This window comes from Lithobates pipiens, unplaced genomic scaffold (genome assembly GCF_037356315.1).
Source record: "Lithobates pipiens isolate NorthernLeopardFrog02 unplaced genomic scaffold, aLitPip1_a1.2 Scaffold_28, whole genome shotgun sequence".
Lineage (NCBI taxonomy): Eukaryota > Metazoa > Chordata > Amphibia > Anura > Ranidae > Lithobates > Lithobates pipiens.
In genome coordinates this window covers 81,186,613-81,210,368 of record NW_027507789.1, presented here as the reverse complement: position 1 = coordinate 81,210,368, position 23,756 = coordinate 81,186,613, and the positions used below count along the sequence as shown (strand labels likewise).

Sequence of the window (23,756 nt, the reverse complement as noted above, 5' to 3'; positions counted from 1 at the left end):
TGACAGTGGGCACTATGTATAGGAGAGGAGGATGAAGTAATCTGGGAAGGAAAAATGTAAAGGTTTGTGGAAGGATGTTTAGGGGCTGTGTAGTGGTTAAGCGGGCCAGACATGGATTGAAATTACACCAATTAGGCAGAGACCAGCCATAGTCGATCTATGTATGGGCTAGCTGGTTTTACACAAGTCAACCTATTAACCGACTTGAGTGCAACCAGCCTGTCAGGTTTTCCCCAAAATAATCAGTGCTGCCACCTATAGTTAGCAACACTAATCATTGTATTCACTGGCAGAACACAATAACACTGCGGGAGTGATTGAATAACACTGCGGGAGTGATTGCCCCATTCACAGGGCAGCAGGTGAGAGGGTGTGTGGGGACAGGCTGGGAGAGATACTAGTCAGTCCCTGGGTAGGCACCGGTTAGTATCAGAGCCAGATACACACAGGTTACATACGCCAAGATCATTAGAGCGAGAGCAATAATTCTAGCACTAGACCTCCTCTGTAACTCTAAACATGTAAACTGTAAAAAAATGTAAAGCATCGCTTAGTACACAACAAAAAATCGTCCTAACTTTAGTGTTTTTTTTTATGAATGAAACAGTTTCTTTCCAACATAAAAAGTTGCAAATACCACCATTTTATTCCATAGGGTCTCTGCTAAAACAATATATAATGTTTGAGGGTTCTGAGTAATTTTCTAGCATAAAAAAATGATGATTTTTACATGTAGGAGAGAAGTCTCAGAATGGGCCTGGTTGCCAAGGGGTTAATTATCATAAGTAATATACAAATAATTATTATGAGCTCTGTGAGTTCATCCTCTCAGTCTGCTGCAGAGTGTTCCAGCTTGTATTTATACTGCCGCTCTGTATGTAGCTTCTGACAGGCTGCGCAAGGAACCCTGTATCTCCGGAACCATAGATGATAGCAGCCCCATATTTTAACCAGTGCTGGGGTGGGTCTTTAGCTACATACCCACCAAATATGGGGTCTCTGTGACTCCTGGTCGCCGAGCTAAAATCCTCTAGGTCGATCTTTTTTTTTTTTTTCGATTTTTTTTTTTTTTGGGCAAATGGGCCTATCTTGAGAAAGGGGCCTGGAGCTGCAGCTCCAATAGCCCCTATGTTAATCCGGCCCTGCCTATGGGCACATAAGCCTGAAAGCGCCCGATCTCCTCTGATCTCAGAGGCTAAACAGGGTCGGGCCTTGCTAGTACCTGGATTGGAGACCACCTGGGAATACTAGGTGCTGAAGGCTTATTTTTATGTTCTTGGCGTTGACTTGTTTTTTTTTTTTGTTTGTTTACCAAGGTGACCATCTTGGTGTTTGTCAAGAGGGTTGAGAGTGCTTGAAGAGCTCGCCTATGGCCACATAACCCTGAAAGCACCAGATCTCGTCTGATCTCAGAGACTAAACAGTGTCGGGCCTTGTTAATACCTGGATGGGAGACCACCTGGGAATACTAGGTGCTGCAGACTTCTTCTCATGTTGTTGGTGTTGACTTGATTTTTTTGTTTGTTTCCCAAGGTGACCATATTGGCGTTAGTCAAGGTTGAGAGTGCCTGAAGAAATCTCCTACAGCCACACCACCCTGAAAGAGCCCAATCTCATCTGATCTCAGAGGCTAAGCAGGGTTGGGACCAGTTTAGTACCTGGATGGGAGACCGCCTGGGATTTCCAGATGCCGTAGGCTTCTTTTTATGTTGTTGCCGTTGACCTATTTTTTTCCGCTTGTTTCCAAGGTGACCATCTTGGTGTTTGTCAAGAGAGTTGAGAGTGCCTGAAGATATTGGCTACGGCCACATCACCCTGAATCTGTTCCATCTTGTCTGATATTGGAGGCTAAGCAGGGTCGGGCCTGGTTAATGCCTGGATGGGAGACCGCCTGGGAATACCAGGTGTCGTAGGCTTCTTTTTTTTTTCAAATATAATTTTTTCTCCAAATAGGGGAAGACGGTCCCCCGAGTACATAATGCAACAGAGAAATACAGAGCAAAAAGCAGCTGAACAATACTTGATACAGGTATATTCGCAACTGTGAGTCTGCCTTCCATCAATCACAATGATTCGAGGCACGGATAAAGTACTGTACCAAGATCCAGGGTCACACAAACCCCAGGTCCCTCCGGCATAATCCATCCAGAGGGGGGTGTGGGGCCGTCATTCCCAATTTTCCACTCTTTCCAAAAGAGAGAGGGGGTGGAGGGGGTGAGAGATAGGGGAGGAAGGCAGAAAAGAGAAGGGTTGAAAGATCAGAAAAGGAGAAGGGGGGACGAGACACGATGGCAGCCACTGTCCAAGGGGCCAGTCAAGGAAAGCTCAGAGCACTAAGGCGATAGCAGGCGACATCCTTCCAGCGAGAATATAAAGGTATTCCAGATGTCTCAGGTTTGTTTAAAAAATTCTTGTTTACCTTGTGATGTGAGGATCAAGTCCTCCATTTTTTTTAATGTCCTCTATTTTCTTAAGCCAGTGGGTAATGAAAGGGGGGGGACATTTTTTCCAATAGAGAGGGATGCAGGATTTCGCCGCATTTATCACATGCCGTAAAATTGATTTTTTTGTACTTCTTAATGGGAATCTGTGAATGGTGCAAGAGAAAGAATGCAGCCTCTTCCTGGATGGAGAAGTCTGTGAATTTTTGTGTTATGCATCGGAGCTCTGTCCAGAAGTCCACCAAGCTGAGGCAGGACCAAAATTTGTGCAGCAACGTGCCCTCTTCTTCTCCACACCTCCAGCATATGTTCGAGGAAGAGGGGAAACATTTCTGCAGCTTTGATGGTGTCAAATACCACCTGGTGAGAAGTTTAAAATTCGTCTCCTGTATCTTCGTGCACAGCGACATTTTGAGAGCCAAAGTGATAATGTGTTGTCTCTGTGCTGGGGAAAATTAGCAATTAAGGTCCTTTTCCCAGTTGGACAGACAGGTTAAGTGTGGGTAATCTGTTTGAGAGAGAATGTGGGCCAAAGGGCCTTCGCTCCTGCATAGAGTCTCAAACTCTGTCTGAGGGCGGGCGAACGTTTGAGGATTGGGGATGGAATGGAGAAAATGATGTCGTTGCGCAGCTCTCCAAAAAGGCAGTTGGAAAAGCCCTGTCGGATCTGTTAGGGTTGAGAAAGAAGGCCATTTTCCATCAATGACGAATTTAGACGCATTGTCTAGGTTGGAATTTCTAAGTGGGTCCCCAGTTCAAAGGTTGGATGGCCACGTATAGGGAATAGGGGGGAAGTCAAAGACGTGAGTGTGTTTTGGGTAGCGATCAGGTGACTGACTTTCAACTAAGCCCCTATAGTGGGATGTGACATAAATTCTGTGGGTAAATACTTATAGCACCACATGGTGCTTCTTATCGGAATTTGGGAGTGAGCTTAGAAAGTTTGTTTCGATTCCAGTCCAATACACGCCCCAGATGGGAGGCCAGGTAGTAGCGTTGCAAGTTAGGGAGAACCAACACTCCCTGTTGTTTAGACAATGTCAGCTGTGACCGCTTAAGTCTGGGATTTTTGTGAGCCCAGTTAAATTGAGTGAGCAAGGATTGAACTTGCTTAAAAAACAGGACTGGAATCTGGATCAGGAGAGCTTGGAAAAGATAAGTAAATTTAGGGAGTATGTTCATTTTAATGAGATTGCATCTGCTGAACCAGGAATGGAGGCCAGAATGCCACCCGTGAAGCAAACTGCGGATCTTAGTGACAAGGGGTGGGGGGAAGTTCAACATAAACGTACGCGCGATGTCCGGTGGAATGTAAGTACGTGAGTATATTTTACTTATCCATGCCAGCATCCGTTCACTCAGACCTATATGGCGAAGGACCGAGAACATTAATGTCCATTTGACCCGATCAAAAGCCTTCTCGGCATCAGTACTCATGAAAAGACAAGGGGTCCCAGATGACTTTGCTTTACGGATCAGGGTAAGCACCTTAGTGGTGTTGTCCCTATTTTCCCTGGTGGGAATAAAACCTAACTGGTCAATATGTATAAGGGACTACAAGTGATGTGCCAATCACGTGGCGAGGAGTTAGAGAATAGTTTTAGGACCGAATTTTGGAGGGAAATGGGTCTGTAGCTCCCACATAGGCCCGGGTCTTTGCCCTCCTTAGGTATCAACGAGATGTGGGCTCTAAGAGTATCCTCAGGAAAATCCCCATTCGAGCTCAGAGTATTAAATAAATTCACCAAGCGCGGGCCGAGAATAGGGAGGAAGGTCTTAAAGTATTGTGCGGTATATCCGTCAGGGCCCGGAGCCTTACCCACCTTCGGAGGTCCCACAGCCGTCTGGACTTCTTCCAGTGTGATCGGGTCCTCCAAGTACTCCCGTGATTCCGATGAGAGGGTTGGTAGACCAGAACCGGTTACATATCTGTCTATATTGTCCTGTCCAGACCCTGAATCGGGCAGGTTGTAGAAAACAGAGTAACATTTTTCAAAGACTTCGACTATTTGGGTTGGGGTAGAGCCCTCTGGCCATTCTCATCTATCAACTGTGGTATGTAAGAGCCAGATTTCAACTCCTTTACCGACCTGGCTAAGATTTTTCTGCATTTGTCCTCTGACTCCTACGCCAGTTTACGACAAAACTGGAGTGCCGCTTTCGCTTTATAATGGAGTAGGACAGCAATATGGGTATGGAGTGTCCCCAATTCAATCTCTAAGGTCCGTAAGGGGGTATGTTTATGTTTCGCTTCCACAGAGGCAAGTTCACGAAACAGATTAGCAAGCTGTTCCTTCCGTGTTCGTTTGATGCGCGCCCCGTGCCTGATAAGTACCCTGCGGAGTACTGACTTGTGAGCCTCCCAAATTATCCCCGGGTCACAGTCCTGCTTTAGTTTTCTTGGAAATAAAGGTCCAATTCCCTGGTCACATCTGCTAAAACTTACGGTATCTGGAGGAGGCTCTCATTAAGGTGCCAGAATAGAGACCTAGGTGAGGGGTAGGGAGCGAGGAGCAAGAGGCAGAAGTATCAACCGATGGCGAAAGGGGACATTAAAGTCCCCACCTAATATCAATTGGCCCTCCCGAAAGTCACATAATCTGTGCAGGGTAGTTCTGAGGAACGTGTCTTGGTGATCATTGGGAGCGTACACAGTGGCAAATGTAAAAAGGCACTCTCCAATGTGGCCCCTAAGAAAAAGATATTGGCCCCCAGGGTCCACCAGAGAATCCTGGAGAACCCAGGGGAGCCTGCTAGAGATCAGAATGGAGAGGAGGGGTTAGTAGAGTGGTAGACCTTAGGGAAGGATCTCGACCATAGAAAGGGGAGGCTAGTATTTTTAAAATGTGTTTCTTGTATAAAGGCCACATCAGTACAGGATGTGTTCAGTTCTCACAGGAGGATCCACCATTTTTCAGGGGAGTTCAGTCCCTTAACGTTTAGAGAGGTGACCTTGACTGAGTCTCCCATCGCTCCTCGGGGAAGGGGAGGGGGACGTCAGAGAAAAGCAAAGAAAGTTGAACCAAGGTAGGTTTTGGGTAGGTAATGCATGGCGGGAACTAAGGGGGAGAAAGGAAGGGCAAACGGAAGGAAAGGTAAAGGGAAAAAGAGGCCGGGCACCTCAACCCCAGGGGGAGAGGGAAATTAAGGGTTGTCCGCACTCAACAGTACAGGAAGGGTATACTAAAACAGCACAATTATGCTATAGCGCTTACCAGATGTACACTGGGTTTAAAGCGCTGTCCTACTTGGGTTATTGGGTAGACAGGTCGGAGAGGGAGCCCCCGAATCCTAGTCCCCCCAGTCCCGGCAGTGGTAAATGTCACGTCTGATACCGGTATGCAAATAAAAGACAATCAGTAACATCAAAGAAACAAAAAACAGTAGTATAACCAAAACAGAGGTAGAGCATATAACTGTCAGCACTGAGGGGTCTCCTCGGCTCACCCTAAACATAGGCATGCACGAGGGAGCCCGTCACAACAGAAAAGGCATCACAGAATGGGATCCACCACCCCCGTCCCATACCCCTAAAGTACATGCAGTCCCCGAACAAATGCATTTCTCCCTTTGGCAGATTGTCCTCTCCTTACCCCCTCTCCCCCGTCCACGCCCCGGGGGGAAAAGGGGCAGGGAAGGGGGGAAAGGGGGAGTGGAAGGGGGAAAGGGGGAGTGTAAGGGGGAAAGGGGGAGGGAAAGGAGGGAAGGGAAGGGTGGTAAGGGAGGGAAGGGAGGGGGAAACAGAGGAGAGGGGACAAACATGCAGAAATGTCAAGTCCTTTAGCGCACTCCCACCAGCAAACACCCGGACCCCATAAATTTCAACTCCTCCCCTCCATGGTCACCACATCAAGATGAAAGAGGAGCAGCCCTGGTCGGTGCATGGAAAATCCGGCAGGCAAGGGGCTGGGGCCACCATCCCTCCATCCAATGGGAGACTTCACCCGAGCAGCAGTCCTGGGGCCCGCCAATTAGTGTCTCTCCTGCATCGCCATCGGGGGCTGTGTAGAGCATCCAGAGGGAGGCTGGGACCGCCCAAACAGTAAGGGGTAAATCCTCCAGGGGGGTCCAGAGTCACCCTGGAGGGAAGCAGTGTCTCGTACCAATAGGCTCAATAAATAAGTCATCCAGGGTCCCCGAAAGCTGCAGAAGGCAATGTCGGCAAAGAGTAGGTGGGAGCCAGAGGGGGGGACAAGGGGCGCATCCAGGGGGAGGGGACACATATGCGGGAATGTCAAGCCCTTCCAGTACAGCGCATTAGGTATCACTCAGACCCCCCAAAGTGCAACTCCCCCATCTAAGGTGAAGACTCCAGAAGGGAAGATGAGCCGCCCTGGTCTGTACATGAAAGAACCTGCTGCCAAGGGGTTGGGGCCATCATCCCTTCCTCCAATGGGAGATGCCACCGGAATGACAGCCCCGTGTCCTGTCAAGTGGTGCCCCTCTGACAATGTCGTTGTGGTATATGTGGAGCATCCAGGGAGAGGCAGGGACCACCCACACAGTGAGGGGTAAAGCCTCCAAGGAGGACCGGTGTCAGACAGGAGGATAGCGGTGTCTTGTACAAGTTGGTTAATTAGACAAGTCATCCAGTGTGTTCCTGTGAGCAGCGGAAAGAAAGGTCAGTAAGGATTATGAAAGGGTGGGGGCCAGGGAGTGCATAAAACTGCCACCAGATGACCGGGGCAAAGAGGGCAAGGGGATGAAACTCAGATCTGGTAGGTGGGGGCGGGGGTGAGGAGTGTCCCTCATATTACTCACGTTGGCCATACCTTGAAGCTGAGCGCTCTGCATACCCAGGACGTTCTTCTGTATAATCTAGCCTATCTGTATACATTAGCCTGTCTTTTGTACACATTAGTCGGTCCTCTGTATACACTAGTCTGTCTGTATACACTAGTGTATACAGATAAGCTAGATTATACATAAGAACGTCCTGGGTATGCAGAGATGGAGGCTAGGGTATACAGAGAGAGAGGCTAGAGTATGCATACTTGCTAGTGTATACAGACGGACTAGTGTATACAGTAGACCGGCTAGTTTATATAGGGAGGCTAATGTGTGCAAAAGACAGGCTAGTGTATACAAATAGGCTAGATTATAGAGAAGAACATCTTGGGTATGCAGAGAGAGAATCTGGGTTACACAGAGAGGCTGGTGTATGCAGACTTGCTAGTGTATACAGACGGACTAGTGTATAGAGAGGCTTGGGTATACAGAGAGCTAATGTATAAAGAGCAGCTAGTGTATACAAAAGACATCCAAGGGTATACAGAGAGACTCGTGTATGCAGAAGACCGGCTAGTTTATACAGAGAGGCTAAAGTGTACAAAACACAGGCTAGATTATACAGAAGAACGTCCTGGGTATGCAGAGATGGAGGCTAGGGTTTACAGAGAGAGAGACTGCGTTACACAGAGAGGCAGGAGTATGCAGACTTGCTAGTGTATACAGATGGACTAGTGTATACAGTAGACCGGCTAGTTTATACAGAGAGGCTAATGTGTACAAAAGACAGGCTAGTGTATACAGATAGGCTAGATTATACATAAGAAGGTCCTGGTTATGCAAGAGATGGAGGCTAGGGTATGCAGAGAGAGAGGCTTGGTTACACAGACTTGCTAATGTATACAGACGGACTAGTGTATACAGAGGACCGGCTAGTTTATATAGAGAGGCTAATGTGTACAAAAGACAGGCTAGTTTATACAGATAGGCTAGATTATACAAAAGAACGTCCTGGGTATGCAGAGATGGAGGCTAGGGTATACAGAGAGAGAGTCAGGCTGGGTTACACAGAGCGGCAGTAGTATGCAGACTTGCTAGGGTATACAGAGAGAGAGGCTAGAGTATGCATACTTGCTAGTGTATACAGGCGGACTAGTGTATACAGAAGACCGGTTAGTTTATACAGAGAGGCAAATGTGTACAAAAGACAGGCTAGTGTATACAAATAGGCTAGATTATAGAGAAGAACGTCCTGGGTATGCAGAGATGGATGGCTAGTGTATACAGATAGGCTAGATTATACAGATAGGCTAGATTATACAGAAGAACGTCCTGGGTATGCAGAGATGGAGGCTAAGGTATACAGAGAGAGAGGCTAGAGTACGCATACTTGCTAGTGTATACAGATGGACTAGTGTATACAGAGGACCGGCTAGTTTATACAGAGAGGCTAATGTGTACAAAAGACAGGCTAGTGTATACAGATAGGCTAGATTATACAGAAGAACGTCCTGGGTATGCAGAGATGGAGGCTAGGGTATACAGAGAGAGAGGCTAGAGTATGCATACTTGCTAGTGTATACAGGCGGACTAGTGTATACAGAAGACCGGTTCGTTTATACAGAGAGGCTAATGTGTACAAAAGACAGGCTAGTGTATACAAATAGGCTAGATTATAGAGAAGAACATCCTGGGTATGCAGAGAGAGAAGTTGGGTTACAAAGAGAGGCTAGTGTATGCAGACTTGCTAGTGTATACCGGTGGACTAGTGTATACAGAGAGGCTTGGGTATACAGAGAGCTAATGTATAAAGCGATGCTAGTGTATACCGACGGACTAGTGTATACAGAGGACCGGCTAGTTTATACAGAGAGGTTAATGTGTACAAAAGACAGGCTACTTTATACAGATAGGCTAGATTATACAGAAAAACGTCCTGGGTATGCAGAGATGGAGGCTAGGGTATACAGAGAGAGAGAGCGAGGCTGGGTTACAGAGAGAGGCAGGAGTATGCAGACTTGCTAGTGTATACAGATGGACTAGTGTATACAGTAGACCGGCTAGTTTACACAGAGAGGCTAATGTGTACAAAAGACAGGCTAGTGTATACAGATAGGCTAGATTATACAGAAGAAGGTCCTGGTTTATGCAAGAGATGGAGGCTAGGGTATGCAGAGAGAGAGGCTTGGTTACACAGACTTGCTAGTGTATACAGATGGACTAGTGTATACAGAGGACCGGCTAGTTTATACAGAGAGGCTAATGTGTACAAAAGACAGGCTAGTGTATACAGATAGGCTAGATTATACAGAAGAACGTCCTGGGTATGCAGAGATGGAGGCTAGGGTATACAGAGAGAGAGGCTAGAGTATGCATACTTGCTAGTGTATACAGGCGGACTAGTGTATACAGAAGACCGGTTAGTTTATACAGAGAGGCAAATGTGTACAAAAGACAGGCTAGTGTATACAGATAGGCTAGATTATACAGATAGGCTAGATTATACAGAAGAACGTCCTGGGTATGCAGAGATGGAGGCTAAGGTATACAGAGAGAGAGGCTAGAGTACGCATACTTGCTAGTGTATACAGATGGACTAGTGTATACAGAGGACCGGCTAGTTTATACAGAGAGGCTAATGTGTACAAAAGACAGGCTAGTGTATACAAATAGGCTAGATTATAGAGAAGAACGTCCTGGGTATGCAGAGATGGAGGCTGGGTTACACAGAGAGGCTAGTGTATGCAAGCTTGCTAGTGTATACAGACGGACTAGTGTATACAGTAGACCAGCTAGTTTATACAGGGAGGCTAATGTCTACAGAAGACCGGCTAGTGTATACACATAGGCTAGATTATAGAGAAGAACGTCCTGGGTATGCAGAGATGGAGGCTAAGGTATACAGAGAGAGAAGTTGAGTTGCAAAGAGAGGCTAGTGTATGCAGACTTGCTAGTGTATACCGGTGGACTAGTGTATACAGAGAGGCTTGGGTATACAGAGAGCTAATGTATAAAGAGATGCTAGTGTATACAAAAGACAACCAAGAGTAGACAGTGAGGCTCGTGTATACAGAAGACCGGCTACAGAGAAGCTAATTTGTACAAAAGACAGGCTAGTGTATACAGATAGGCTAGATTATACAGAGGAAGGTCCTGGGTATGCAGAGATGTAGGCTAGGGAATCCAGAGACTGTGTTACACAGAGAGGCTAGAGTATGCAGAAGACCGGCTATTTTTTTTTACAGATAGGCTTGTGTATACAGAAGACAGTCTGGGGAATTCAGTGAGGCTAGTGTATGCAGAGAGGCTGGGACACCGAGACTATTGTAAAAAGAAGGCAGGCTAGTGTATATAGATTACGGGCACCTGTATACAGAAGACAGAGAGGCTAGTCTATATTGAGTGGCTGGTGTACACAGAGAGATTAATGTATACAGAAAAGCTAGCGTGTAAAGAAGACAGGACTTTATTTTTTGCTAATGCAACTACTTTTGAAACATATAAAGTGCTTTTTTCATATTTTGGTGCTGTTAAAAAGTGGTGTGTTGTCAGTGGTGATATCAATGTGACAGTTAATGTGGAGAACTACAACTATTCAAAATATTTGTTAGACATTTGACTACTACAAAATACTCTTCCCCTATCTATGGATATCTAAACTCTTCGAGGGTAGCAGGGCTAGTTTCAATAATATTTTAAGTGGTAGAGGATCCCAACGAGATGGAGCTTTAATCTCATCTTGATATGACCGCAAAGCTGTACACGTGCTATTCTCCTCAGACTTCTTACCATTGGCTCTGATATCCATGCAATATGATCATTTGTTTGTAACTATTTGTATCACACATTCTGTGAAGTTGCCTTTGCATTGTATGTCGCATACTACTAAATAAAAAATAAAAAAAACAGAAGCCTATGGCACCTGGTATTCCCAGGCGGTCTCCCATCCAGGTACTAACCAGGCCCGACACTGTTTAGCATCCGAGATCAGACAAGATTGGGCGTTTTCAGGGTGATGGGGCCATAGGTGATCTCTTCGGGCACTCTCAACCCTCTTGACAAATGCCAAGATGGTCACCTTGGGAAACAAGCAAAAAAAAGAAAACGAATCAACGCCAACAACATAAAAAAAAGCCTACAATAACTGGTAATCCCAGGTGGTCTCCCATCCAGGTACTAACCAGGCCCGACTCTTCTTAGCCTCCAAGATCAGACGAGATTGGGTGCTTTCAGAGTGATGTGGCCATAGGCAATCTCTTCAGGCACTCTCAACCCTCTTGACAAACACCAAGATGGTCACTTTGGGAAATAAGCGAAAAAAAAACAGGTCAACGCCAACATCATAAAAAGAAGTCTACGACACCTGGTATTCCCAGGCGGTCTCCCATCCAGGTACTAACAAGGCCCGACTCTATTAGCCTCCAACATCAAACGAGATCGGGTGCTTTCAGGGTGATGTGCAAGCAGGCAATCTCTTCAAGCACTTTCAACCCTCTTGACAAACGCCAAGATGGTCACCTTGGGAAACAAGCAAAAAAATATAAATAAGTCGGAAGCTAGAGACAATACGGCCCGAGTCCTCAATTTAATCCATGCGGCGCATGTACAGGGAAGGCCCTTGCTTATGTTGTCAACGGACGCGGAGAAGGCCTTTGACAGGGTGGCCTGGCACTTTATGCAGGACACCCTGGAACATATAGGTCTTGGCCCCAACATGATGAGCTGGGTAATGTCGCTTTACTCCACGCCGTCGGCAGCGGTACGGGTGACCGAGGGGTGCTCGGACTCTTTCCCCATCACTAATGGGACGAGGCAGGGGTGCCCTCTGTCTCCCCTAATTTTAATTCTGACACTGGAACCACTTATGTGTCACGTTCGGAATGACCCGAATATTACTGGCATATCCAAACCCTCGGCACACCACAAAATTGCAGCGTACGCTGACGATCTAATTTTTTCCGTCTCCAATCCACACATTTTGCTTCCCAAAATACTTGCGTCTCTACAGCGACACGGCAGCCTATCAAACTATAAAAACAATTGCGCCAAGTCGGCTGTATTGAATATATTGGTCCCGGATGGTGAGGCCAAGAGGCTCCGGTCCGCTTTTCCATTCTACTGGGCTGAAAAATCTATACGTTAACTGGGCGTTGACATCGCAGCGGATTTAGCGCAATTGTACCTGCTTAATTTTGTCCCTCTCCTGGATAGACTGAAATCTGATTTGGGAAACTGGCATGCTTTAACACTGACCTGGTTCGGGCGCTGTAATGCATTCAAAATGATGGCCCTCCCTCGGATCTTATACATGTTCCAGACATTACCGATCCGGTTACCCCCAATTTTTTTCAGACAACTGCAGGTGCTGCTCCGGGACTTTATTTGGGCGCGCAAACCGCCCAGAGCCCGTTTGCAATTGCTTGCCAGACCAAAGGACAAGGGGGGTCTGGGTCTCCCAGATCTCAGACAATACTACAGAGTGACTCTGCTAGCGAGAGTCGTTGATTGGCATTGTAATGGCCCACACAAGCAGTGGGTGGAGATGGAGATTGAGGATGGTTCCATTCTCCTATTGACCTCCCCGTGGCTCCTGTCCTCCCTACCAAAAGACCTCAGAGGTCACCCCGTAGTGGGAGCTACGTTGGCTGTTGTGCGGAGGTTGTTCCGCTGCACACACATTGCTCCCCTGCCAACACCAATGACTCCGGTTATAGGTAATCCAGACTTCCCACCGGGATTTACCAACAAGAAACTGCGACAGTTGACAGTGGTGGGGAAACAGCGTCTGGGAGAGGTGTGGCCCACGGGAGGGCTCCCGACCACGCAAACTGTCGCCGAGCTTTCTGACCCTCCGCTTGACTTGTTTAGTGCTTATCAACTTCGTCACTTTCTTCTGGCCATACAAAGGGCCCCCTACACTCCTAGAGACCTGACACCCTATAAATCCATCTGTCACAAAAGGGAACCTGTGCGACACACCCTCTCCCTCCTGTACAACCTATTGAGTAGTCAGGAGGAGGAGTCGACCCCACCATTTATCCACAAATGGGAGAGGGACTTAGGCATCACATTTACCCCACAACAGATAGGGAAGATCCTGACCTTAGTACATAAAGCTTCCATCGCAAACCAATATCAAGATACAAGATAGTCTCACGCTGGTATAGAGTCCCATACCTTCTGAATAAAATGGATAGATCGATCCCGGATGTTTGTTGGAGGTGAAATTCAGATATGGGGACCATGGGACACCTTTTCTGGGCATGCCCGACCTTGAGGAACTTTTGGGTTCCCAGTAGCGTTTCAACACAGATTCCGAAAATTGCCGAGCATGAACGGCGCCTGCGCACTGAGTCCAGGTTCTATCCCCACTATCCAAGTGGACATAGAGTAAGAATATAAAAGAGCCGAGCGCAGCGAGGCCAAGCCCGAAGCGTGGCGAGCTAAGCTCGCCTGCGAGGGGCCCTCTAATATTCACAACCCTATGTCCGCTTGGATGGTGGGGCTACCACCTCCACTCACCGCGCAGGCGCCGTTCAGCTTCGGAGATTTTCCGAAGCTTCGTCTGCTCCATACTGTGCATGCACAGTACGGCGCGGACACTATATCATGGCCGGACAGTATATGGCAGAACACCGGCACCAGTCAACCACCGGTGTCATGTGCGTCGCTGTGTAATATAGAGCAGGGTCCGGGGGCCAATACCTCCCCGCAATTTCGGTCGCAATAGCATTGCCCTACCAATACGCATATGTTTTCCGCGCCAGAGGAACTTGATAAAGATTGAGCGAACCGCATGAAAGAAAGTCTGGGGTATTTTGATAGGTAAGGCTTGTAGTAGATACAGAAGTCGTGGCATCGCGTTCATCTTCAACACATTACAGCGTCCGAACCATGACAGAGCTAGTGGGTCCCATCTTTTAAGGTCCGCTGTAAGCCCATAGGCTTCATTTTATGTTGTTGGCTTTGACCTGTTTTTTTTTTGTTTGTTTCTCAAGGTGAGCATCTTGGCGTTTGTCAAGAGGGTTGGGCGTGTCTTGAGGAGAACGCTTACGGCCACATCAACCTGAAAGCACCCGATCTCGTCTGATTTCAGAGGCTAAGCAGCGTCAGGCCTGGTTAGTACCTGGATGGGAGACTCCCTGGGAAGACCAGGTGCCATAGAAGGATCTGGTCTGGTTAGTGTCTTGATTGGGAGATCGCCTGGGAATACTGGATGCCGTAGGCTTCTTTTTATGTTGTTGGCTTTGACCTGTTTTTTTTAGCTTGCTTCCCAAGGTGACCATCTTGGCCTTTGTCAAGAGGCTTCAGAGTGCCCAAAGAGAGTGCCTACGACCAAATCACTATACTATATATCTATATCTATAATAATAAATAATATTTTTAGTTATTATATATAAGATACTATATAGGTGATTTGGCCGTAGGCACTCTCTTCGGGCACTCTGAAGCCTCTTGACAAAGGCCAAGATGGTCACCTTGGGAAACAAGCTAAAAAAAACAGGTCAAAGCCAACAACATAAAAAGAAGCCTACGGCATCCAGTATTCCCAGGCGATCTCCCAATCAAGACACTAACCAGGGGGGCGTGGCCTAGGCATGAAGGAGTGAGGACACTCTTTTCCGGAGCTCCCGATCCGTGACCCCTCCGCACCCCTTTACCACAGTCTGGTCGCATATTTTGGCATCGCCGACATCCCCGCGCTTCGGCGGAACACAGCCAGCCGAGCGGGGTCCGCCGCTGCTGCCATGGACAGGTACTTGGTCCCGCTGCAGCCTCCGGCCTCCACGCCGGATCCAGCCAAGATGGCGCCCGCGGCCTCCGGCGCTCCAGGACACGCGGCACAGAGGGAAGGTGAGCAGACTGCTATGCAGGGACACGACATGCCCCCGTTCTCCCCGCCTAGTGACTTGTCCCCGTGTCTCCCCCGCTCACTGTCCATGGCCTCGCTTGACAGCCCGGACCATAGCGGCCTGCCACCCTGGTTCCCTCACAACTCCCAACTGTCCCAGAGACCCTCCCGCAGTGGAAGCCTCATCCCAGGACCGAATGGCCAGGCTGCTCTCGCCTCAGACACACAGGGGGACCCACCGCTGCCACCAGCACCGGCATTATTGGGGGACAAGGCCATCCTAGCTTTACTCCAAAACCTTCCCACTAAAGCAGACTTTAGCTGTATGGCAGCCAGGATTGAAACGACCTTGCGACATGAAATCGCAGGGGTCAAACGTGACGTGTCGGCTACGAACGAGCGGGTGACCACCCTGGCATCGGATGTGACCTCCCTGACCACTGATGTTTCTGGCCTGCAAGCCGCACATGATACCCTTGCTGACAGAGTGGCACAGTTGCAACTCCTAGTGGATGACCTTGAGAATCGCAACCGCAGACGCAACATCAGGATCAGAGACTTGCCCGAAGCCACTGGCCAGGCAGACCTCAAAGCCACAGTTACAGCTATATTTAACGCCTGTCTGGACCGCGCTGCTGACACAGTAATAGCCATTGATAGAGTCCACAGGACCCTGGGCCCCAGGAGCCCCACAGAGAACCGGCCACGTGACGTTTTATGCTGTCTCCACAATTACTCAGTTAGGGAGGATGTCCTGCAAGCGTCGTGGCGCAAAGGCAGCATTGATTTTGACGGGGCCCAAGTCACCCTTCTGCCAGATGTATCCCGCAAGACCTTCCAGATGAGACGCTGTCTGCGACCCCTTCTGGAACACCTAACTGAACGGAGGATTCCATACAAGTGGGGCCATCCGTTTCACCTTATAGTGCGCAAAAATGGGAGGCCCCTTGCGCTACGACACCCTTCGGAGGTCCCGTCCTTTCTGGAGGCTTTGGGCCTGCCCTCGGTTCAGGTCCCCGACTGGTTGGCTCCTGTTGTCCCCCAGGGAGCAGTGGCCCCGACGAACAACCCCTCAACCAGGCCACAGAGAGTGAGACGCCACCGTCGATCCCAACGTCAGAGATCGCAGGCCCCTCAAGATCGTGAACCCTGAGAGAGTACAGTAATTTTCCGTTATTCCTGCGTTATACCCTTTTTTTTTTGTTTTCTTTTTCTCTACCAACATAGACGGCTGGAGTATCCAGCTTTGTGTTGTTTACCATGCCACGGGCCATTGTTCCCAGCGCCCCCGCTAGGGGAGAGGAAGGACATTGGAAGAACAGAGTTGGACACTGCGCTTCCTGGACGAAGCCCTGAGTTATTGGCGGTACTGTTCACCATTCTCGTTACTGTTTATCTACAGGTGCCCTAGTCTCGGCGCTCTTTGTGTTTTTGGACTGCCTGGTGGTGCCCCCCGGGTGCCCCTGGGCGGCGTTCCCGCTCCCTCCCCCTCTCCTCCCCCCCCCCCCCTTTTTTCCATTTTTTTTTTTGGGGGGGGGGGAGGGGCGGGTGCCTGGGTGGTATAAAGTTATCTATACTCTGTGTTGAAAAGTTTAATATGTTGGTCTAATTATGCACTGTTCTACTGTTGTTAACTGCCCGATACCTGCTGCAGTGATGTTCTATAATGCGTTTGATGTCGTAGTTAAGATGCCAAAGAAGCTCCGTGCACGCCCGATTGCGACTGCATGGACCATGGGATGCTGGAGGGGTACTGCACCGACGAGTTCCTCCCTCTGCAGTGCCTTACCTCTTCCCCCACTAGGCCCCTCTGCCCTAACCGGCAGGTTCTCTCCGATAGGAGCTTTAGCAATTCCCCGATCTATCCCCACCCCTCCTACCCTCCTCCTCCCTACTAACTCCGGACCTTCTCCGCTTCGTTACTGCTTTTCCTTTTTCTCCTCCTCTTCCTCTGTGCTTGAACTCTATATCTACTACTGACTCTGGTGGGGACCGCCGGCCGGGTACCACTGCCGTCATGGCCCTGAAGCTGGTTTCCTGGAATGTGAAAGGGCTGAATGTGCCTGAAAAAAGGTCCAGCTGCCTGACAGAATTGTGGCGGATGAAGCCCCAAATAGTTTTCCTCCAGGAGACCCATTTCAGGACAGACCAAATACCACGGCTTTATAGTAAGCACTTCCCCCTGGCCCACCACAGCACGTCCCCTACTTCCAAATCGAGAGGAGTGTGTGTTCTTGCTAAAAACTTGCCGTGGCGCCTGTTAGCTGTCCAAGCCGATAGTGAAGGGAGATATCTCTTCATTAAGGGAACTCTCCACTCGCAAACTTTTACTCTTGCCAACCTATACATGCCGAATGTGGACCAGCTGCCGGCCTTAGAAGCATGCTTGGATGCCCTGGCTGCATTCTCAGAGGGTACTTTGATCGTTGGGGGGGACTTTAACCTCACCTTGGACCCCCGCAGAGACTCATCATCGGGCACCTCTGCGATTTCTGCGAGAACGCGTTCACACATAAGAGACCTGCTACACTCCCACCGACTGATCGATGTGTGGCGTACGCTTCACCCACAGGATAGGGACTATACGTTCTTTTTCACCGCTCATGGTTCTTACTCACGTATAGATATGTTTTTAGTCACCCACAATGCTATCCCGGCGGTCACAGATGCTCAGATAGGCCACATAGCCCTGTCTGACCATGCCCCGATTTCTTTGATGCTGAAGCTACAACAGGAGTCGCGTGGTCAGTCCTGGTGGAGACTGAACGAGTCTCTCCTGAAGGACCCTGAGACCCACGCAGACCTGCTTAGGGAATTAGAAAGTTACTTTGATCATAACCGTGATTCTGTTTCCAACCCCCTCATGTTATGGGCGGCTCATAAATGCTACATTAGGGGCATTCTTATTAAACATGGTCATAGACTCAAAGTGGCCAAAACTGAGGCTCTCTCCAAACTTATTGCCAAGTTGCATGCGTGTGAACAACGACACAAATCCCAGACGACTGCTGCGCTGGAGGTAGAGGTGAGAGATCTTAGAGAACAAATCAGAGATTTCTCTCTCTTTCAGGCTAGAACCAGACTCATGTGGGTCCGCAGGACGTATTATGAATATGGAGACAAGTGTAGTAGGTCCCTAGCGAACTCCCTGCGTGCCCAACGCAACGCGTCCTTCATTCCAACCATAACCTCCCCTTCGGGTGCCAAGCTTCATGATTCACGGGAGATAGCGGAGTGTTTCCGATCTTTCTATGAAGCCCTTTATAACTTGCACCCCCGGGACTCAGGAGACGCCCTCCAGGCCGGCACAGCGGCCATTGACGAGTACCTAGCTTCGGCAAACCTCCCGTCGCTGACACAGGAAGAGATAGAGCTTCTCTCGCAACCTATCTCCCCGGAGGAATTGTCGGCAGCGTTAAGAGACTCACCCAAGGGCAAGGCACCAGGCCCAGATGGGTTTACGGTCCCTTATTATAAGGCCTTCCTCTCCCTGTTGTCCACGCCGTTTGTGTCAGCTTTTAACGCCCTATTGGAGGGCCAGACCTTTCCACCGGAGCTGTTGCAGGCAAGCATCTCGGTCATACTCAAGCCGGAGAAGGATCCGCTTCTCTGTGCGAACTACAGGCCCATCTCCTTATTAAACAGCGACCTTAAGCTCTTCACTAAGATACTGGCGGAGCGGTTGGCGCCCATTCTCCAACGCCTGATACCTCTGGATCAGGTGGGGTTTATTCGTAACAGGGAAGCCCGAGACAACACTACCAGGACAATCAATGTTATAGAACGCGCCAGACGCCTTAAACTACCGATTATGTTGCTCTCTGTGGACCCAGAAAAAGCGTTTGACAGGGTGAGCTGGCCTTTTTTGCTAGCCACCCTGCGAAGCTTGGGTGTACCCCCCCATGCTTTCATGGGTTACAGCTCTTTACTCGTCACCGACGGCGATGGTTAGGGTCAATGGGTTTGCCTCGTCGCGTTTCACTATTGGCAATGGAACGAGGCAGGGATGCCCGTTGTCCCCCCTTTTGTTTGTCCTATCGCTTGAACCCTTGCTGCACCACATCAGGCAGAACATAGACATCAAGGGCCTGGACAGCCCCTCACACCACCATAAGGTCGCAGCCTTTGCAGATGACCTCTTGTTCTATGTCTCGGAGCCTCACATTACATTGCCGAATCTCTTAGCGGAAATAAGACGATATGGCACCCTGTCAAATTTTAAAATTAACTTACAGAAATCGGAAGCACTCAACGTCTCCCTGTCTACCAACGCCCAGACGAGTCTAAGCACTAATTTTCCCTTTCGTTGGGCAACTGGGGCTATACAATATCTGGGTACCAAGGTTCCCCCGGACCCACATCTGATTTTCCAATTAAATTTCCAGCCGCTTCTAAAAAATTTTGCCATAGATCTAGAGAGGTGGTCAAAGTTGGCGACCTCTTGGTTTGGGAGATGCAATGTGCTCAAAATGAATGTAATGCCCAGACTCTTGTACCTATTACAAGCCTTACCGATAAAAATCCCCCAATCATTTTTTAAAGCCATGCGCTCCATCTTTATTCGATACGTATGGCAGGGCAGGCCTCCAAGACTCAGCCGAACATTACTGCTCAGATCAAAAGACAAGGGAGGGATTGGCCTCCCAGATCCGGCATGGTACTATACGGCGGTGCACATGAACAGAGTAGTTGACTGGTGCAGACACCTGAAGGATAAGCTGTGGGTTCGTCTGGAGCGTGAATCCGTACCATTTCCAGGTTTGCCCTGGAGTGGACCGGGCTGGTCGGGGGCGACGCGGGCACACCCACTCATTGAGCAAACGTTACAAGAGCTAGACAGATATTTTACCCTGACGGGCGTGCCCAGTTTCCCTTCGCCCATGACTCCTATTATTGGACACCCACGCTTTGAACCCGGCATGACGGAAAAGTCTTTCCGCCTCGACCCTGACCGGGACCTTGTGCGGGCCTCTTCTTTTCTTGGCCCTAGGATGTGGACAGCGGTCTCCACTATGTACGAGGCGTTAGCAACCACGGCCCTGGGACAGTGGAAGCTTGCCCAACTCTCCCACTTCTTGAAATCTTTGTCAAACAGTGGCGAATTCCGCAGACCCCTAACATCGTTTGAGGAGGTATGCTCAGGAGAGGGACCGACCCGAGGGTCTCTTTCCCTATCATATCGCATCCTACTGGACCAACTCTCCCAGGGTAACCTGGTGTTCGTGGAAAAATGGGAGCGAGACCTGCATGTCCGGCTCTCGCCAGACCAGAAGAACCGCGCGCTTCTTTTTGCGCACAAGTCATCCCTATGTAGTAAATACCAGGAAATAGCTTATAAAATTTTGACCCGATGGTACAGGACCCCCACTGTCCTGGCGGCTATGTTTCCCGGTCACAGCCCTTTGTGCTGGAGATGCGGTGAACAAGCCGGCACGTTACTACATATCTTTTGGGAATGCCCTCAACTGGCCCATTTCTGGAGACAGGTTCTCAATATCATTTATGACCTCACGGCTATTGATCTCCAGAACAACCCAGCTGCGATCTTCCTCAATCTGACTCCACTCTCGAGCAAGAAGTACCATAAATCTCTCTTAAAACATCTTCTGAGTGGGGCCAGGGCATGTATACCTAGCATGTGGAAACAGCAGGCCGCTCCACTGGTGTCTCACTGGTTTGCAAGAGTTTGCGACATCTACCGTATGGAACAGCTCACATCAGCGTTAGGCGACAGGGAGGAAGAGCACACTGCTCGTTGGTTGTCGTTGGTTGTCTTGGAGCCCCCCATCCCCTTCTCCTGCCCATTTGCTCCCCCCTCTTTCCCTACCCCCTAACTCCCAAGTATAATTAAAATACATGGTGATTGCAAGGATCTTTTCGTTTTGTTCCCTCGATTTCCCAGCCAGGGGTTGGCGGCCCTCGGGGTGGTCCCGGCTGAGCTCTTTGACCAATAGAATGAAGGTGACCGATGTTAGAGGCCCCTCAGTCTGGGCCTTGAGGGGGATCGCCCCGCGGACTGCCCTGGTTTATAAGTAGACACTGGGGTGCCAGATCATTAGAGTGGGATAATGTGCTGGCCTAGCCACGGCTGGGGCTGCTGCTGACATAAGTTGTTAGGTTTCCCCCGGTCCCCCACGAAGTATTAACTATGTATTTTTGTTAACCTGGAAAACTGAGGGATCTATGTCTTTTACAGTTTGTCTCTGTATTACCTGCAATCCGTAAATAAAGAATTAAAAAAAAAAAAGACACTAACCAGACCAGATTCTTCTATGGCACCTGGTCTTCCCAGGGAGTCTCCCATCCAGGTACTAACCAGGCCTGACGCTGCTTAGCCTCTGAAATCAGATGGCATCGGGTGCTTTCAGGTTGATGTGGCCGTAAGCGTTCTCTTCAAGACACGCCCAACCCTCTTGACAAATGCCAAGATGGTCGCCTTGAGAAACAAGCAAAAAACAACATAAAAAGAAGCCTATGGGCTTACAGCGGACCTTAAAAGATGGGACCCACTAGCTCTGTCATGGTTCGGACGCTGTAATGTGTTGAAGATGAACGCGAGGCCACGACTTCTGTATCTACTACAAGCCTTACCTATCAAAATACCCCAGACTTTCTTTCATGCGGTTCGCTCAATCTTTATCAAGTTCCTCTGGCGCGGAAAACATATGCGTATTGGTAGGGCAATGCTATTGTGACCGAAATTGCGGGGAGGTATTGGCTTCCCGGACCCTGCTCTATATTACACAGCGACGCACATGACACCGGTGGTTGACTGGTGCCGGTGTTCTGCCATATACTGTCCGGCCATGATATAGTGTCCGCGCCGTACTGCGCATGCGCAGTATGGAGCAGACGAAGCTTCGGAAAATCTCCGAAGCTGAACGGCGCCTGCGCGGTGAGTGGAGGTGGTAGCCCCACCATCCAAGCGGACATAGGGTTGTGAATATTAGAGGGTCCCTCGCAGGCGAGCTTTGCTCGCCACGCTTCGGGCTCGGCCTCGCTGCGCTCGGCTCTTTTATATTCTTACTCTATGTCCACTTGGATAGTGGGGATAGAACCTGGACTCAGTGCGCAGGCGCCGTTCATGCTCGGCAATTTTCTGAATCTGTGTTGCTGTGTACTGCGCATGCGCAGTACACAGCGGACACTATCCAATGGGGGACCATATGTGATAAGACACCGGCATGGGGAACTGAAGCTATGGGTCAAGCTAGAGCAGGAGATGGCGCGGGTTCCACTGGCTGGTATGCCTTGGGCGGGGAGGCCATTGGAGCCCTGTGTGACTACTCACCCGTTAATTGGCCCCTCGCTCGCCGAGATGGATAGTTTTTTTCACCTTTCCCACCTGACTAACTTCCCTTCTCCTATGACCCCAATTATTGGACATCCTAGATTCCCTCCGGGCCTGTCTGACCAGGCCTTTACCAGGCAAGCCCCGAAAGGGCTTCTGAGAGCAGCCCTATTTCTTGGACCCACGGGCTTGATTCCCATGGGGACCATACTGCTAGAGCAAGTACCTGTTGCATTGAATAGCTGGAGAGCTAGACAGCTAATCCATTTCCTCGGATCACTACCTAACCATTCGTTCTTCTCTAGACAGTTCCACCCCTTCGAGGAACTTTGCCTGGATGATGGCCCAATTCGTGGTTCCCTCTCTAGGTCCTACCAAATCCTGACAGACGCACAATCCTCCACGGATCCACCCTTCCTAGCTAAATGGAAAAGGGACTTACAAACTACATTCTCCAAACCACAGAAGGACAGAATACTCTTTTTCGCCCATAAGTCGTCACTCTGCAGTAAATATCAGGAGATCTCATTTAAGCTGATCACACGCTGGTATCGTACACCGGTGGTGTTGGCCAAAATATTCCCCGGTCAATCTGACCGCTGCTGTCGCTGTGGGCAACAGACTGGCACCATTCTCCACATTTTCTGGGAATGCCCTAAATTACAAACATTCTGGCAGCCTGTCCTGAGACTCATCCACAAGTTCACAGACATTTCCTTAGCCAATGATCCCGCAGCAGTTCTTCTCAATCTAACTCCTATGTCGAGAAAGCGTTATCATAAGTCCTTACTTAAACATCTCCTCAATGCAGCTAGGGCCTGCATCCCAAGTCAGTGGAAAGAGCAATCTGCTCCAATGGTGACCCAGTGGTTCGCAAGGGTAAATGATATTGAACGAATGGAAGACCTGACTGCCACAATGAGGGATAAAACATGGGAACAGATGGTTCTACTGGACCCAGTTTCGCTTTTCGGAAGAATACCTCCGTGAGACATAGTAAGCTCATGGTGATCGTTGGAGATCGCTGTTCCAAACGTTGGACAGCTGATGAGCTGGTGAGCCGAGCGCGTCTCTTGCTCCCTGGGAGGGGACCCCACCCTATCCACTCTACCCACGACACCCCCTTACCCCTTCTTTACCTTTTCTGCCATTTCCTTCCCCAATCTTCTCTTTCCCCTTCTCCCTCCTTTCAGTTCTACTATTTCCCTTCTTAACTCAAAAAAGGGAAAAGAAAATGGTATGTTCCGACCCCATTTGACTACTACACAATACTCTTCCCCTATCTATGGATATCTAAACTCTTCGAGGGTAGCAGGGCTAGTATCAATACTATTTTAAGTGATAGAGGATCCCAACGAGATGGAGCTATAATCTCATCTTGATATGACCGCAAAGCTGTACACGTGCTATTCTCCTCAGACTTCTTACCATTGGCTCTGATATC

At 49.2% G+C, this 23,756-nt stretch overlaps 3 pseudogenes; 1 reads left to right on the top strand and 2 right to left on the bottom strand.

The window, feature by feature from the left end:
- The first annotated feature begins 1,579 nt into the window (after positions 1–1,579).
- Positions 1,580–1,699, top strand: LOC143937091 (5S ribosomal RNA; annotated as a pseudogene).
- Positions 1,700–11,079: 9,380 nt separating this feature from the next.
- On the bottom strand, positions 11,080–11,198 carry LOC143937449 (5S ribosomal RNA; annotated as a pseudogene).
- Positions 11,199–11,301: 103 nt separating this feature from the next.
- On the bottom strand, positions 11,302–11,420 carry LOC143937473 (5S ribosomal RNA; annotated as a pseudogene).
- Between the last annotated feature and the right edge of the window lie 12,336 nt (positions 11,421–23,756).